Raw genomic sequence first — 15750 nt, forward strand, 5'->3', positions numbered from 1 at the left:
GTTGCAAAGGATTCTGGGAAGGGTAAGCTATCTTCTTTGTCACAACGGATTGGTTGTGTGTAACCCTTTTGTTTTGCAGACGATTCAGTAACAGATTCGAACCTGAAGAGGATTGAGCTAGAAGCTGCATTTTGATTGGTCACTTGGATGAATATATATTGAATATTAACCAATCAGAAATGATGTAGGAAAGGTAGTTCATCTACGCTCTAAATAAAAATTACTCAATGTTGAGCAACAAGGGGCAAGCTCAGCAGAGCGAGTCACTTGGTACTCAAGTTATTACTCAACATTAATCAACATTTTGAAAGTGATTCAATCTGAGAACTAAGTGACTCAATCTGTTGAGCTTTCCCCTTTTTACTCAATATGAAGTAATAAAAGTGTAATTGGGTTAAGAGGTCAAATCTGGGGGTAGCGGTTCTTGGGATAGGCCTACTTCTTGGATCAACAAAATCACTTTACTCAAAGAATATAATGAATCATGAACTAAACATTCTACAATGCATGTGCATGATATTCATTCCATATACATTTTGTCACAGCGTAAAAGCATACAACTTTCTTAAATTCTGTCAATATGCAAAGGACTATTAAGCTACCATTGAAATTGAACAAAGACCAGAGAATCACAAGGATCACAAACACTATCATCTCCCAATACACAGTTCTTCAACCCTAATACACTTGTACACATGTAAATTGACCTCTAAAAGTGATGAGTAAAAAACTCATATTTCACAACATGAGGTCAACTTTTAAACCAATTATTGAGTAGAGCTCATTGAACTAAGCTTACTAGAAATGAGGCTAATATCATGCATAGCGAATCAGTATGCTAGTCATGGTATATGCAGCATGTCTGCAGCAGATGCAAGCTGCTTTTGCTGGTTAACTTTGGGTATATAGACTTACCATCCATATTCCAGAATATTTGACCAATTTATCGGTATTTCAATCATATTGCGGAAAACGGATTTGGTTTCATCTCAACTTGAAATATTGGGAAAATAAAATTGTAACAACAATTTTAAGTCTTACAAATCATATTTGTGTTTAAAATCTTTAAAATGATACTCAAGCTGACAATAGCTTTCTGAAAGCTAGCTATCCCATCTCACACCCACTCATTATTTAACTCTCTTCACGCGGGTGTCGACTGCAGACGACATGTTTCAAAATTTTAAAAATTCAAAAATTTCAGAAATGTAAATTTTCATGACCATATTTAGAATCAGTATGAAAAATGCAGTAAAATGAGTACAAACAAGCCTAGTATTGGTTCAGTAGTTCTTAAGATAGCTCTTGATATTTTGAGAAAATATTTCAAAACGTCCCACTTTTTCTGTTGAAGCGCATGTCTAGCACGCAGAGCATTAAGTCTTCACTCTCTTATTCCACTCCAAACCTATATCAAGCGTTTTCTTCATACACTCATTTCTCCCACTGTTCCTGCATTATTTTTTCATTACGCCATCATTAAATCATGCACCGACATCCTTACCAACAAAATAATGCAAATATATATTCCTTTTAATTTTGTTCTAGTACAGTTTCACAAAAAATTATTTTAAAAATTCATCTCTGCAGATTATATGAAAACATAATAGCTTTAATGGCTGATGCTAAAACTGTTTTATTCTCGACATGATAAAATATGAAAATATATGAAAATGATAATGCGGAGGAAAATCCTGTTTTAATTAAAAATAATCCCAGTTCCAATACATTAAATATACATGAATGAAAAATGCGATTTCAAATAATGAGGCTTATGTCGGTGCAATTTATTTTAAGATACAGCCAAAAGAAAGTTTAATATTCATCATTTTGTATTGTTTTCTGTGACACAAATAATGCCATATTGTCGAAATTGTTACTCCAATTTCGATACGATGTCATCGCATTGTAGCCTGTTAATTACGCAAGTAAATCATACGATAAAACGGGACTTGACAAATCTTTCAAGTGACTCATTTAACTTGATCGCATCACTTATGTACAAACCAGAAGGACCGCTAAATGGAGAAGACATATTGTGAATAATTCAGCATTAAATCTATGCGCGCCAGGTGTTTCTAGCTTATATCTGTCATATTTTTTCTCGGCACAAATCACTGTGTCTTAAACCGTAGCTGCCTTGTGTGCAGTGTTACTGCTATAATTGCTAACTCAAGATGTGAAATCTTTGAATACTGGGTTTTAGAATGCTTCACAATCCACTGTTCACTTTAGTAAGGTGCACAAGCTCGAACTATGATTTGAGACAAATATTGATAGCCATTTCTGGAGTATTTCCTTATCATAAATTTGCAATTTCAAAAAAAATATGAAGCAGCTATTCTAGGTAAGTCTTTAGGTAAATCTTACATTCTCCAAGTTCAATATTCTTCAAGTGATGTAGTCTCCTGTACTTGAGTTGTTGTACATTTCCGGTAGACGACAGGCCACACTAATAACAAACACTATTTATATAACTTCATCATCTCATCCTTGAGACACATGTCACTATTTCAAATTTTTGACAATTATGAAACTTTTACAATGTTACTTATTCAGTACAACTTGGATGGAAACCATAACAACAATAAACTTCTATCCCTGTTTGATCTAATATTTCTTGCAGTTGGTGCAAAAAAATTTAGCACGTGCAACTTCAAAACATTAATTTCACCCCTTGTTGATTACAATGATAAAAATGTTTTGACAAAAAAGATGGACGGGCCTTGAATAATAACAATAGAGCAAATTCAACAGAATCACCCATCGTGGCAGATAAGCTTACAACACAACTCAACCAAAACAAGACAACACCCATTGTTATCTATTTTGGGGCTAATTGCAGACAATACAGCGAAATCCTGCACGTTCTGATCATCATTCCAAAAGTACAACATGTGTCTCAAGAACCACTGAAGCAATACTAGGAATGTTTGGACTCATTTCAATGCATTTTGGGTGCAGTCCTCAAATATGTTAATCAAAACTGGTATTTTTGAAATTATTTTATTTCAATTTATTTGTTTCATTTGTCAAATTCCGTTAGATATAGAAGCGAAAAGGCAAATTACGCTTCAGAAGTTTTATAGCATTTTTCAAGTTTAACCTGAATAAGCTGAATCAGCAACATATTTTCAGGTTCTAAGTGACATCACGTTCACGTTTTGGAAGAATTCTTTCTTCCGGTGTCAGATTTCAATAATGCATTATGCTTCAAGGGTAAACAGTGCGGTCTAGTTTTCAAAATCTAGAATGTTTGAATCCCGGGGTTTGAATAACATAATTATTATGTATTATACATTGGATTTATTTTGAAGACAAAAAAGACATGATCGATGCACTCATTAGTGACCATACCCAACTATGAACTATGACTATACCAAACTATGCACTTAAAATCCACACTACCCCTGAGGAAGATTTAGCTAAAGTCTTCCACATAAGGAGTATGAGTTTAGAATAGAATAGACAATTGGTTAACTTCCATTTGAAATACTCACTCTAGTTGTGGAATATATCTAGGTAAAAAACATAATACAGGGGGAGTGTGGGTTTCAAAATGATTAACTCTGACCAATTACATTTGAAAAACATACTCCCCCTGTGGAAAGTATTTCCAAAATCTTCCACAGGGGGAGTGTGGATTTCAACTGGAACTGCTAAGTGATGCTAACGCCCTCATATGCACATTCTTATTATGTGTGATCTACTTAGTGGCATCACCCTTCCTCATTTGCATAATTATCCTTCTTATGTGCAATCTGTTGGTGACACTTAACCCCTCCTTATTTGTATATTCTCATTATGCATGATCTACTTAGTGACATCACCCTTCCTCATTTGCATATTCTTATTATGTGCAATCTGTTTGGTGACAATACCCCTCCTTATTTCCATATTCCCATTATGCATTTTCTTTTTGGTGAAATCACCCCTCCTCATTTACATACAGGGCTTGAAAAAATGTTAATTTCCGGGGAAACAAGCTAAATTTTCCATAGCATGTTTTTATATACAAAAAAGACAAAATTTCCCTCCAAATAACAGAATTTCCCTCCAAACTGCAACATTTCCTGGGAAGGAGCTTCCCAATTTCCCCACTTTTTCGAGCCATGTTTACATATTCTCATTATTTTGCAACACTACCATACTCATTTACATGAATGGTATTCACAGTGTTTAAAATAAACAATTTTCTACAAAACACAGTAGAAAACAAAAAGGACAGATGGAGCCCAGCACTAGAAATGTCCGCAAAAGTTTTGGGGTCATGGGTCATCCCGCAGCACTTCCTTGATGGACAGGATGTTTCCTCAGAATAACAATAGTTGTTGACTTAAATTCTCCTTATTTTTCAATCAGACTCTCAAGAATATTAAGAGGTTCTCTGAAAGCAGGAAATGTATAATTCATGCACATTTATCATGTTTCTGAGCACAAACCATGACAAAGATATAATGTAGTGTGAGTTTATTTGTTTGAGCTACTTTCAGTTTCTCCCACACAGGTGTTCGTTTTGCGATGGTGTAAAAATTATACCATAATTTGGCAGCGGTCATAAATGTTGACTTAAGTTATGTAAATTTACTCTAATTAAATAAGTAGCGCTGTAGGCTGTGTAATTAAACTATATCACTTACCTATGTATGGCATAGATGTAGAATCAGCAAGATATATGTGGAAAGAAAAAAAAAGACAATGAAAATATGATTAGATATTTCAAATTTAATGTCACTCAAGATATATGGGGAAAGACAACAAGATAAAATATATGAGAAAAGTTTTTAACACAAGTCTCCACACACATAAATGACAGCCAGTGAAAAAATTTCACTGACCATCCAGGATTTGAACCTGGGACCTTCGGATCACCGGACCGATGCTCTGCCAACTGAGCTAATGAGTCAGATGGAGAAGAGCAGTGATAAAATATGATTAGATATGTCAATTTATGTCACTCAAGATTTGTGTGACCTCTTGTGCCCATGAGGTTTATATAAGGGCAGCGATTCTTTATTACAGGTGGCCCCCAGCCACATCTGCATGGTCCACGAATCAATTGTTGTTGGCCCGTGAGCAGACAGTACTGTAAACATAGCAAAACATGGCAGGGCCGTAGCAAGCAGGGCGGCCGGGGATGCCATGGCCTCCCCACTTTTCAAATTTGTTATGTTTTTCTTTATATCTTTATTTCAATTTGGGCATATATTTGTATTTTGGCCGCTCCACATTTATGATGGCCGCCCCACATTTTTCAACTTTGCTATGGCCCTGAAACATAGTGTATTCCCAGCAAACACAAAACGTTTTCGACATCATTCGCAAAAGGTTGTCAGAAAACCTTTAAATGTCGGGTTATATAAAGGGTATATTAAGAGTATAAAACGTTTTCATAACCTTAAAAAACATTTTTGATAATCTACTGCTCAGCAAACAAAAATGTTTTACAGAAAAGCGTTTAAATGTCGGGTTATATAAAGGGTATAAAAACGTTTTAATAACATTCCAAGAACATTCTTGAAAACTTAATACAAAACATTCTAAAGAGAATGTTATTTTGGGGTTGAAAAAATATTTTGCGAAAAATGTTTGCCCAAAATATTTTCAATAATGTTTTAAAAACGTTTTCATGATCTTTATATAACCCGACATTTAAATGTTATTAAAAAGTTTTGAAAAAAACATTTTAAGAACATTTATGTGTTTGCTGGGTTCAAACATTTTGACATAATGTTATTTAAGTATTGACACAATATTTGGCAAAAATGTTTACAAAAAGAGTTTACAATAACATTTTTTGAAAACATTTAAAAATATTGTTGTAGTGTGTTTTGATACAAAACGTTTTAAAACATAATTATCATGACCTTTATATAACCCGACATTTTAATGTTATTAAAACGTTTTTACCTAAACCAAAAGCCAAAATATAACTTATTTAAAACGTTTTTAAAACGTTTTTGTGTTTGCTGGGTTTGGCCCTTAAACAAAGATCTTTTAAACTGTTTAGCCTTCCATGGCCTGCATGCAAATATATTATTGAGAAGCCCTGTAGAACTTGCCCTGTTTGCAAACCGTGATGCCACTCAAATGGTGCAATATCTTGAATCATCAGAGTACAGCTCAGAGCCTGTGCTATAAGAGCCCTGGTTTAGTGATTCTGCCATTGTCTCCCCTTTCTGTCTCCCCAGGTTAAATAAGTGGGAAACTTTGACCTCAAAAGGTCATTTACTACAGATCCTTCCCCTTCCCAGATGACAACAGGATAACTGGTTAGGGTGGAGATCAGTGGCGTAGATTTCTTTTTGACATTGGGGGGGATGAAGTTGGAAAAAAATCTTGAAGTATAGTCAACCCAGCACCCTTTGGCGACAAAATTAGTTTATGACATAAATGCGCGCGGAAAATTTTTTGCTATTTGAAGCTAAACTGATGAAATATGGTGTAAAAGTAGATTAAATGCGCAAGCAAAGCACTTTTGGGGCTAAAATGTGCAAATATGAGGTTAATTTGGTCAGAAACCCATTATCAGGCGTCAACATTGGGGGGATGATTGTATGGACCATCCCCTGGCAAAATATTGGGGATAAATCCCCCCATCCCCCCAGGATCTCGCCTATGGTGGAGATAAGGAGTGTGATGGAATCAGGGAAAAGTCAACTTAATGGGGTCTGAGGAAAAAGCACCAAGGAACATTTCCCACTGAAATTTTTCCCATTGGAAAAGTAACCAATGGAAGCTAGAATACTGTAGAAGCAACTTTTTCTGTGAGAGGAAAGTTAACTTTAATTTAATCAGCAAATATTTCCAATTACAGTCAGCAGTCAGCACTATCAATATTCTACAAAATGTTACCCCTTTGAAGCAAATATGACTTCACAGTATCCCTGTCTCCAAGAGACCATCCTGATTCCCTACCAGTAGTTAATTGCCAGCTTTGAACAAGTCTTCAATAGCGCAGCGCAGATGACATATCTTTAGCCTCTCTATATCCTGTCACCATGGACCACTATGGCCTCATCCCTATGGCATAGTCCAATAGCCTCAATCAAACAATTACAGTACAAAATTTGACCTCAAGTTGCAGAGTATGAGTTTTTGTACTCAAATTCTCAAAGGTCATTCAGTGAATGTACAAATGTATTGGGGTTATAGAACTGAGCCCTGATAGATGAGTATGTTGTGGATCCTAGTATCTGCACACCAATGGTGAGATGGATAGGATATCATGAAAAGGTACAACTTCAAACTTTAAATCCTCCAATTTGATTCCAAAACATTTGCGTGAGTAAAGCAGTAAGATTTCCAACCATTTTTCCCATGATGGTGGCTTTGTTTGAGATTTAAGGTAGCTCAGTCAATAGGATACGAGCACCAAACTGAATAAATTGTAACCCTCTGAAACAGCCCCTTTTGACTACAGTTTTCAAATTAATCCAGTAAAATGTTTAAAGAAAACTACAATCGGGCTATTCCATTTAAAATCTTCACTACCCTTGTGGAAGATTTAGCTAATGTCTTCTACAGTGTTCTACAGTGGGAGTATCATGGTTGCAAGTAGAATAGACATTTGGGTAACTTCCAATTGAAATACTCACTCCAGTTGTGGACGATATAGGTAAAGCTATAATACAGGGGGAGTATGGGTTTCAAAATGATTAATACTGACCAATTACATTTGAAAAACATACTCCCTCTGTGGAAGATATTTCCAAAATCTTCCACAGGGGTATGGATTTTAAATGGAATAGCCCATTGTTTCATTGATTCAATTCAAGTTTAACAGTATTGGGCTTCACATAAACAACCACAAATATGCCCAGTATTAGCTTACAAGTTTCTTTTAAATGTTGAAGACATTAACGCTCTGGTTACCATACAAAAATCTATCAAATTCTGTCATTTCACAAAAATTGAACGAACCACTGACCCACAGCGCCTGAACCAATACCAAGCGTGTTTGTACTCATTCTAATGCATTTTACATGGATATTTCATATACGGCTGTCAAAATTTAAGCACAAATTCATTTTAAAACTTATAAGCTTAACTACTATGTTCTGCATCTGTGCGCAGGGTATTAACGCCTTTTCACCCATTGACAGGTTGACTGTTCAGTAAGTCTTACTGCCTAAGCCTGCCAGATTGAAGACCAGCTGCAGCGTCTAGACCAAGACAAAACGTTTGGGCCACAACATTTCTTGCATGTGTAACCAAGCACAAAATTTAGACACATGAAAATATTTAACTATCTGTAGAGAAAACCTAATTTAGTAAATTGATGTGAGAAAGTACATTATTAACCGCTTAGTTGCCGATATCGAAATCGGAAACAACCGCCGCGCCTGGTCCAATATTTTGTAAGTAAAATTCTCACAAAAAGTCTTAAAATTATACATTTTGTGAATCAATCTAAAGTCACCATGTTAACATGTTCAATAAGTACCAACACGTCTATAGAATTGAGTCAGTGATTATCGTGCAAAACTTTAGCATTCGCAGGGAATTCCAAAATTGGCTAAAACTAGGATCCATAACATGCTCATCTCAGTATCAGGGGCACAGTTCTTAAACCCCAATACATTTGTACATTCATTGAATGACCTTTGAAAATTTGGGTACAAAACTCATACTCTGCAACTTAAGGTCAAATTTTGCACTATGATTATGTAATTGAGGTTAAATTGGACTATGCCATTGGGATGAGGCTATTGTGGTCCATAGTGTAATACTGATAAATCCAGGGTAAGATATCACACCATAAAATGAAAAATCACGCACCAAAAAATGTCTGCGTGGCGCAAGTTTTGTTATTCCACAACCTACGGATTTTCACGTTCATAAAGGATTCCTATTTTCATTGTCTGTAAGTCACATCAATAACAAGAATTTAAGAAATTGAAATAATTATGTGCAATAAACTTCACTCTCCAATAAATCATGATTGATAATGGTAAAAATTATGTTCTTAATAATCATCGTTTCGACGTATGTGAGTGAAATAATTAAACTGCTAATAATGTTCAATTTGAGGTAATTTCTCGCCATGCTTATATAAAATCTCAAATATGCTCATCTATGAAGACAAAGTTCTTTAACCCACACATTTGTACATTCACAGAATGACATTTGAATGTGTTGGGTACAAAACCTCATCCCCCACAACTTGAGGTTAAATTGTGATATATGAATGTTAAGTAGGGGTTATTGAACTGTGCCTAGAATTGAGAGTATTTTGGCTCATCATGCACTAAACCTCAGTCAGATCTACCATAGTAAATCTGATTGACACCATATAAAAACACTTAACTGTAAAAGTAGTAACTTTCATGCTTCATTAATTTTGTGCTTTTTCGCACTTGTCTCAAAATGCACAAAGTTCAAAACCTGTAAAATGGGTTTATTTACAGTGTTCGAATTTAGGAAAAATAAATGGTTGTCCCACGGACAACCAGATTACAATTTCTGGTTGTCCGTCTAAGTTTTTGGGTGTCAGTAGGCCTACAAATGTGACTTTTGGCTAGATTTATGGTTGTCCGGCGGACAACCGAATCGGTATTTTTGGTTGTCCGGCGACTTTTTTAGTTGTCCCGGGCAACCGGACAACCAAAATTTCGAACGCTGTTTATTTAGTATGCCGGTAGTTGTATAAACTCGGAATTAGTAAAAAAATTGCAAAATTTGTCTCATATTGTTGTAGCACAAACATTAATTATGTGAAAATTACCACATTTGACAGTATTCCAATTGGGTAACGAGACAGAAACATCGCTAATTTCATCTATTTTTGGCGCACCAGCTTCCATCATCAGTTTAGAGAACACAGTTACTCAAGCAAGCAAGAGGCCCATATGCCACTGCTTTCATCTGCATCAAGTCCTGGCTCGTTGTCGTCGCTGAGATGTGATTGACACTTAAGCATCGTTGGTTTGACAGAGACTACGAAAAAAATATCTTCGGTAAATTTGTCTGATTTGACACGATTGTGTCCAGCTGAGAGATGGACACTGTTCCAGTATTTTGATATGAGCTCAGCTTGAAAGAATTTTGATGCAGTAAAGTTACATATGACCCAAACGTTTTATTTGATACAGATAGTCAAAGAACAACACTGCAAATATGTAACAGTGCTAAAGTGTTGATCAGACTCAAGGAGCTACATGGCTATTCCAATTGAAATCCACACTACCCCTGTGGGAGATTTTGGAAATATCTTCCACAGGGGGAGTATGTTTTTCAAATGTAATTGGTCAGGGTTTATCATTTTGAAACCCACACTCCCCCTGTATTATGGATTTACCTATATCTTCCACAACTGGTGTGAGTATTTCAAATGGAAGTTACCCAATTGTCTATTCTATTCGAAACTCATACTCCCTCTGTGGAAGACTTTAGCTAAATCTTCCACAGGGGTAGTGTGGATTTTAAATGGAATAGCCCAATTTCTTTCCTTCACTGTTAGGTGACATAACATTATATAGGCTAACAGCCCGAAATTGGTTGAGGCTATATGCTACAAATGTTACAATGTTATCAGAACAAATAAATCTGTCTCTTTACCCCTATCATGCCTATAATTGGCACCTCACATTGACATGAACTAAATCACAGCAGAATAGTAGCGCTTATCTGTCTATTTGTCTGAAATACAGTAATTTATGTAAACCCAAAAATGTTGTATTTAACACATCGCTGCACATAAATGCACATGTTCAACTACTGTGTTCTTTTTTTCCCTTTCAGCGACAAAGCATTATTTCACATTCAAATGACATGAACTTTACAGAAAACCACAGCAACCAATGTCCAAATGTTGTATTGTTAAATAGCGCAGCCGGGGATGTGGTTATACATTAACACGAAAAATCCTGAAACATGGTTTAAAAATCCTAGAAATCAGCTATACTTTTGTACCAGGAAGGAAAGACCAAAAAGTCCAGAAACCTGAACAATCCTGATAAAGTCACACCTCTGCGTGTGTCACATTTAACACATGGTCAAATCTGTTGAATTCACTAATAACATGAATAAGAACCTGTTTTTCAATTTACTCCTATACAAGACCCACACCACCAAATAAATTCCTCCAATTATCTTATTTCATCCCCAGTAGCTCCCTGCAAAGAACTGAAGGTGAAACCAGTTCTCTATGCTATAACATAGCAAGTAATGAAACAAGTGTTTTATACCAATGCCATCTTCATACCTTTTATATCAGGAAGTATAGATCTCCGTCAAGTCGTAGAAGCTTCACTCAAAAAATATTACTCCATAGTATGTCCACTATAATACAGCATAAAAGATCCTGGAGTATAAATCACCAAATAGCATCAGCACTTGTAAAGCATACAGGCAGTAACTTGTTCCCTTTAGTAGCAGCAGATATGAGTAGGTATATTACTATGTAGAAGAAGCAAACTAGATTTGGTTTAAGTTTTAGCGTTGCAGCGGTTGCGGCATACAGTCGTTTGGGGTTTGCAGCATTCCTTTTTTAGCTGCTCATCACTTCGCCAGCTGACAGCTTCTGATCTAACAGTACACCACTACTAACCCACACGCGCATGCAGTAGTACTGTGAATAGGTAGTCTAACTCAGACTCCGTCAACCAAGCAACTGCATTACACCAACAAGCAAGCAAAGCTTTTACCCAATCCAAACCTAGCCAATTCTCGACTACCGATTAGTCGGAGAATCCCGCCACCCATGCAGTCCTGCTACGGCTCGCTGACTTGACAACCTGACACTGATGATTTGGCCAATTCACACACTATAAATACCTCATATAGCCTCAAGTTCATTGGCATGGTTCAACAGCTCACATTGGAATCAATACTAAGATCTAACACCTTTGCATATATAGGGATGAGCTAATGTGATATAAAGTGTTACTTTTATGCTGTGTTTAACCCTAATTAAGTTGGGTATTTCTTTATCTTCTTCACAAAGCATTTTCTTTCAGAAATACATCATAATTTATTTTAAACGGATCATCAGCTATCTGCTAAACAAAAACACCCTAAAATTCATCATCATTCAGATTTTTGCATTTTCCAAATAAGCTAGTTAATACTACTGAAGGTAACAAATGTGAAAGCAAATTTAATAATGACAAAATCAGACATCAAAATGCAGATACAAATAAAAGCATGCTTGTACTTTATTACTTTTTTTTTTTTTTTTTTTTTTTTTTTTTTTTGTCATCGAACAGTGCTAGGAGTAGCCACAGAGGATAGCAACACTTTCAGAGCAGGTTATTCACATTTAGCTATTCCATTTAAAAGTCACACTTCCCCTGTGAAAGATTTAGCTAAAGTCTTCCACAGAGGGAGTATGAGTTTTGAATAGAATAGACAATTAGGTAACTTCCATTTGAAATACTCACTCCAGTTGTGGAAGGTATAATACAGGGGGAGTATGGGTTTCAAAACCTGACCAGTTACATCCGAAAAGCATACTCCCCCGTGGAAGATATTTCCAAAATCTTCCACAGGGGTAGTGTGAATTTCAAGTGGAATAGCCCATGCAACAGACATGATACATTGCGATCAAAATCCGTCTATATATAAATGTGGTTTCGTGGAGCAGTGCATTTGGACAAAATAATAAAACATTTGCATTTTGAGTCTTACTCATACAAAAAGTGTTATTGCAGTTTATGTGATGAGGTCAAAGAAGTTCATATACCATGATACCACCAACATATTACCCCCAGATGAAATGAGGCACATTTTACTCAAAAGTTTTTGCTGGCATATCTGTCAGGAGTATCTCCATTTATTTGTAAACCAGAATTGGATTTAACTTCAGCTTATCCAATAAAATACGGACCCAAAGGGTACCGTTATAATACATCAAACTTGGCTTAACTTTTCAAGAGAAAATTTCTCCAGAGAAGTTTACATACATTTTCTTCACATTGGAGATCCAACCTTCTCCTTCCATGACAGATAAAAATGTGCCTAATTCTTGACCCACTGGCAGTGTCAGAGGGTTATTAACCACTTCCCATTGGCTACTTCAAACAATAGACCTTAAACCTCATTGGTCCTTATACACCTGCTTATATAAAGCCATTACTAGGCAACCAATCAATAAATCAATCATATTGATTTGTCCAAGCACAAGCTATGGACCAGGGTTAGACTCTTTCACAGGAGGTAAATTTGTTTATTGTATAGATACAATAAACTTTATTATTGTAGACCACATTGTGATAATCGCTACCATCATCATCGCATGCTGAAAATAAATGTACTAATTTTTGCCAAGTCACACGCTTAAAGGTCATAAAGAAACCATCCTTGCAAAAGAATCTCAAGAACCGTGATACGACAGGACCTTATCATCCCAATGTACTAGTGTCTTTGGTGTTCATCAATCATTCTACAACATACTATATAGACAACACATATCAATGGCTTTCATCACCTGGAGAAGATGTGCTCATGTTTAAGTCACCTGATTACAGATTATTAAACCTTCCTTGCAAAAAAAAACATGCAAAGATTAATTTGCAGCATTAATTTACCCTGATAGGCATCTACATATAGCATAAAATCAGTGTGATCAAATTTTTGTTATCAAAGTTAGCAGAAATTTACGTTTCAAGTTGCACTTTCATTAGTATTTCAGAGTATTTTACCTCCAATCAACAACGACAGCTCAAATTTTGACATGAATTTGTGAAGAATAAGCTTTGTATACCCGGTGTATTAAAACACAGGTCATTCCAAGACTACAGAAATTGATTGGGTAAATGACAATAAAACAAAAGCACTTACAACGTTTCTTGTATTCTACCAACAACAAATTTTCAAGTTCAACTAACATTCTAAAGTCTGAATCATTAGGCATTCAAAATTCATCATGCAGATAATTTAATTTCTATAAGCACTGCTGTCAAGTTCAGACAAGCAACAATTGCAGTCGGAGCAAAGCCAAAAAGCGATAGACTCTCATCACTACCTGATGACCTAGTCCCAACTGCCAAAGTTTATTGTGTTTGTAATCCAAGCGAACTCCAAGAGCGTCATTCTCAACTCTTTTCATTGCATCAGGATCTCAAACATGCTCAACCACCCACTGCAAAGTTCTTAACCCCCAATACATTTATACACTCACATATGACCTCTGGGTACACAAACTCACCCCCACAACTTCAAATCAAACATTAAGCTATGTAGATTAATGAACCGTGACAATGAACTTGAGACTGTTTTGATCATAGTGTTGGTGGTTCCCCTCTTGTTCTTTTATACTGTCATTCATTCCATTTTTTTCGTTCTTTTTTTTTGCTACCGTAATCCACACAACATACCCACTGGCATAAAACCAGTATTTAGATTTCTATTGTGTTTGGCAAGACATAGGTATCGGGTGTAACACAGTGTGAATATCACCACTTCGAAAAAGTTCTTTACAATACAATCATTCCAGACATGCAAAGTGTGATGGTGTGGGTTTAAAAAAAAAGATAAAAAGAAAAGCGGAGAGTAAATTAAATGGACTTTAAAAGCAAAGTGGTGTACTTCGCTTGCTGGAAATTTACATCGCAATGGGAGCTAGGGTTACTGGCAAAATATCAAGTTGATATCAAAACAAGTTTGCCACGTCCTACTTCACAGCTTGTTTCTAATAGGCTATCACCAAAGAGGTAAAACTGGGTAGTGATGAGAAATGAAGAAAGTTTCCTAAAAATTTTGAATTTTTAAATCGCTCTGTCATGTGTTGGAGTGTGCTCGGGTAAGAAAATTAAGCAACTGCCCGTTGTTTTTCAAGTTTGCAATTTGTATCTTGTTCTCTGTGGGGTATTCAAGTTCTTCATCTTCCACAAAGGGAGTGTGAATTTCAAATGGAGTTACCTGAATGGGTGACTCCATTTGCAATCTTACACCCCCTGTGTGGGATATTACGATCATATCTTCATGGTGTATGAATTGCAAAATATGGAACAGCCCTATTCTTTAACCATTGTCACAATAGCAAACATCACTCACATCAGAAAGAGGAATAAACAGACGTACAGACAGACAAATGGACAGACACAGACTGACATACATACAGCAGGTGCATTAATTTTATACATCACACGTCACCTGCTGTAGGTGTTCAGTGGCGTAGCGTCATAGAGGCACGTGCCTCCCCCATCGATCTGAAATTTTGCAACATTGTAACATTCAAAAAAATTGCCGCAAAAATGGCTTGTGCCCCCCCTCCCCCATCATACCCGGTGCCCCCCAATCATGGTCGGTGCCCCCCAAATGTGATGACCCATGCTACGCCACTGTAGGTGTTTATAAAGATCCTGTGAGCAGGCATGTGGAGCACAGACAGAAACATTGGGATGTTCTAACTAACATGCACACCCCCTTGAATTACACATATTTCTGATGACCTGAAAATTACGAAAAATTTCAATGTCCAAAAGTCCTCTGTTTGTTGGTGCGTTGTCATGTCAAGGCCTCACAAAATACTGAACAAGTCCTCAGAAGTTCAATGCACATTGGATGTTTGCTATAAAGAAGGGTTAATAAGAAGACCCTGTTTCTGATTGTTGCAGTCAGAGGAAATAAGTTTTAAGGACCTGTCTCTAGATTCTCTTCACTCACAAAGTCCTCTTTGTGTCGGTGTATTGTCATGCCCAAGTCCTCAGAAGTAATTATAGCAATGCATATGCTGGATGCACATACATGCAAACCCACCCCTACACAACCACATGACACACACACCCCCACCCCCCTGTTTGCCCC

The 15750-nt window shown here is 36.3% G+C and overlaps 1 protein-coding gene across 16 annotated transcripts in view; it reads right to left on the reverse strand.

Annotated features, from left to right (window-relative positions):
• LOC140143876 (muscleblind-like protein 1) overlaps nucleotides 1–15750 on the reverse strand; it is a 485567-nt gene that overhangs the window by 132817 nt on the left and 337000 nt on the right. Inside the window, exon 1 of one of the 16 annotated variants that reach the window (XM_072165700.1) lies at nucleotides 11207–11585. The exons of the other annotated variants lie outside the window; for them this stretch is intronic. The gene's annotated coding sequence lies outside the window, so the exon portion shown is untranslated. Of the gene's footprint in view, nucleotides 1–11206; nucleotides 11586–15750 lie in introns of those variants that run through there. 16 annotated transcript variants of the gene reach the window in all.

This window comes from Amphiura filiformis, unplaced genomic scaffold (assembly GCF_039555335.1).
Source record: "Amphiura filiformis unplaced genomic scaffold, Afil_fr2py scaffold_31, whole genome shotgun sequence".
NCBI classification, from domain to species: domain Eukaryota; kingdom Metazoa; phylum Echinodermata; class Ophiuroidea; order Amphilepidida; family Amphiuridae; genus Amphiura; species Amphiura filiformis.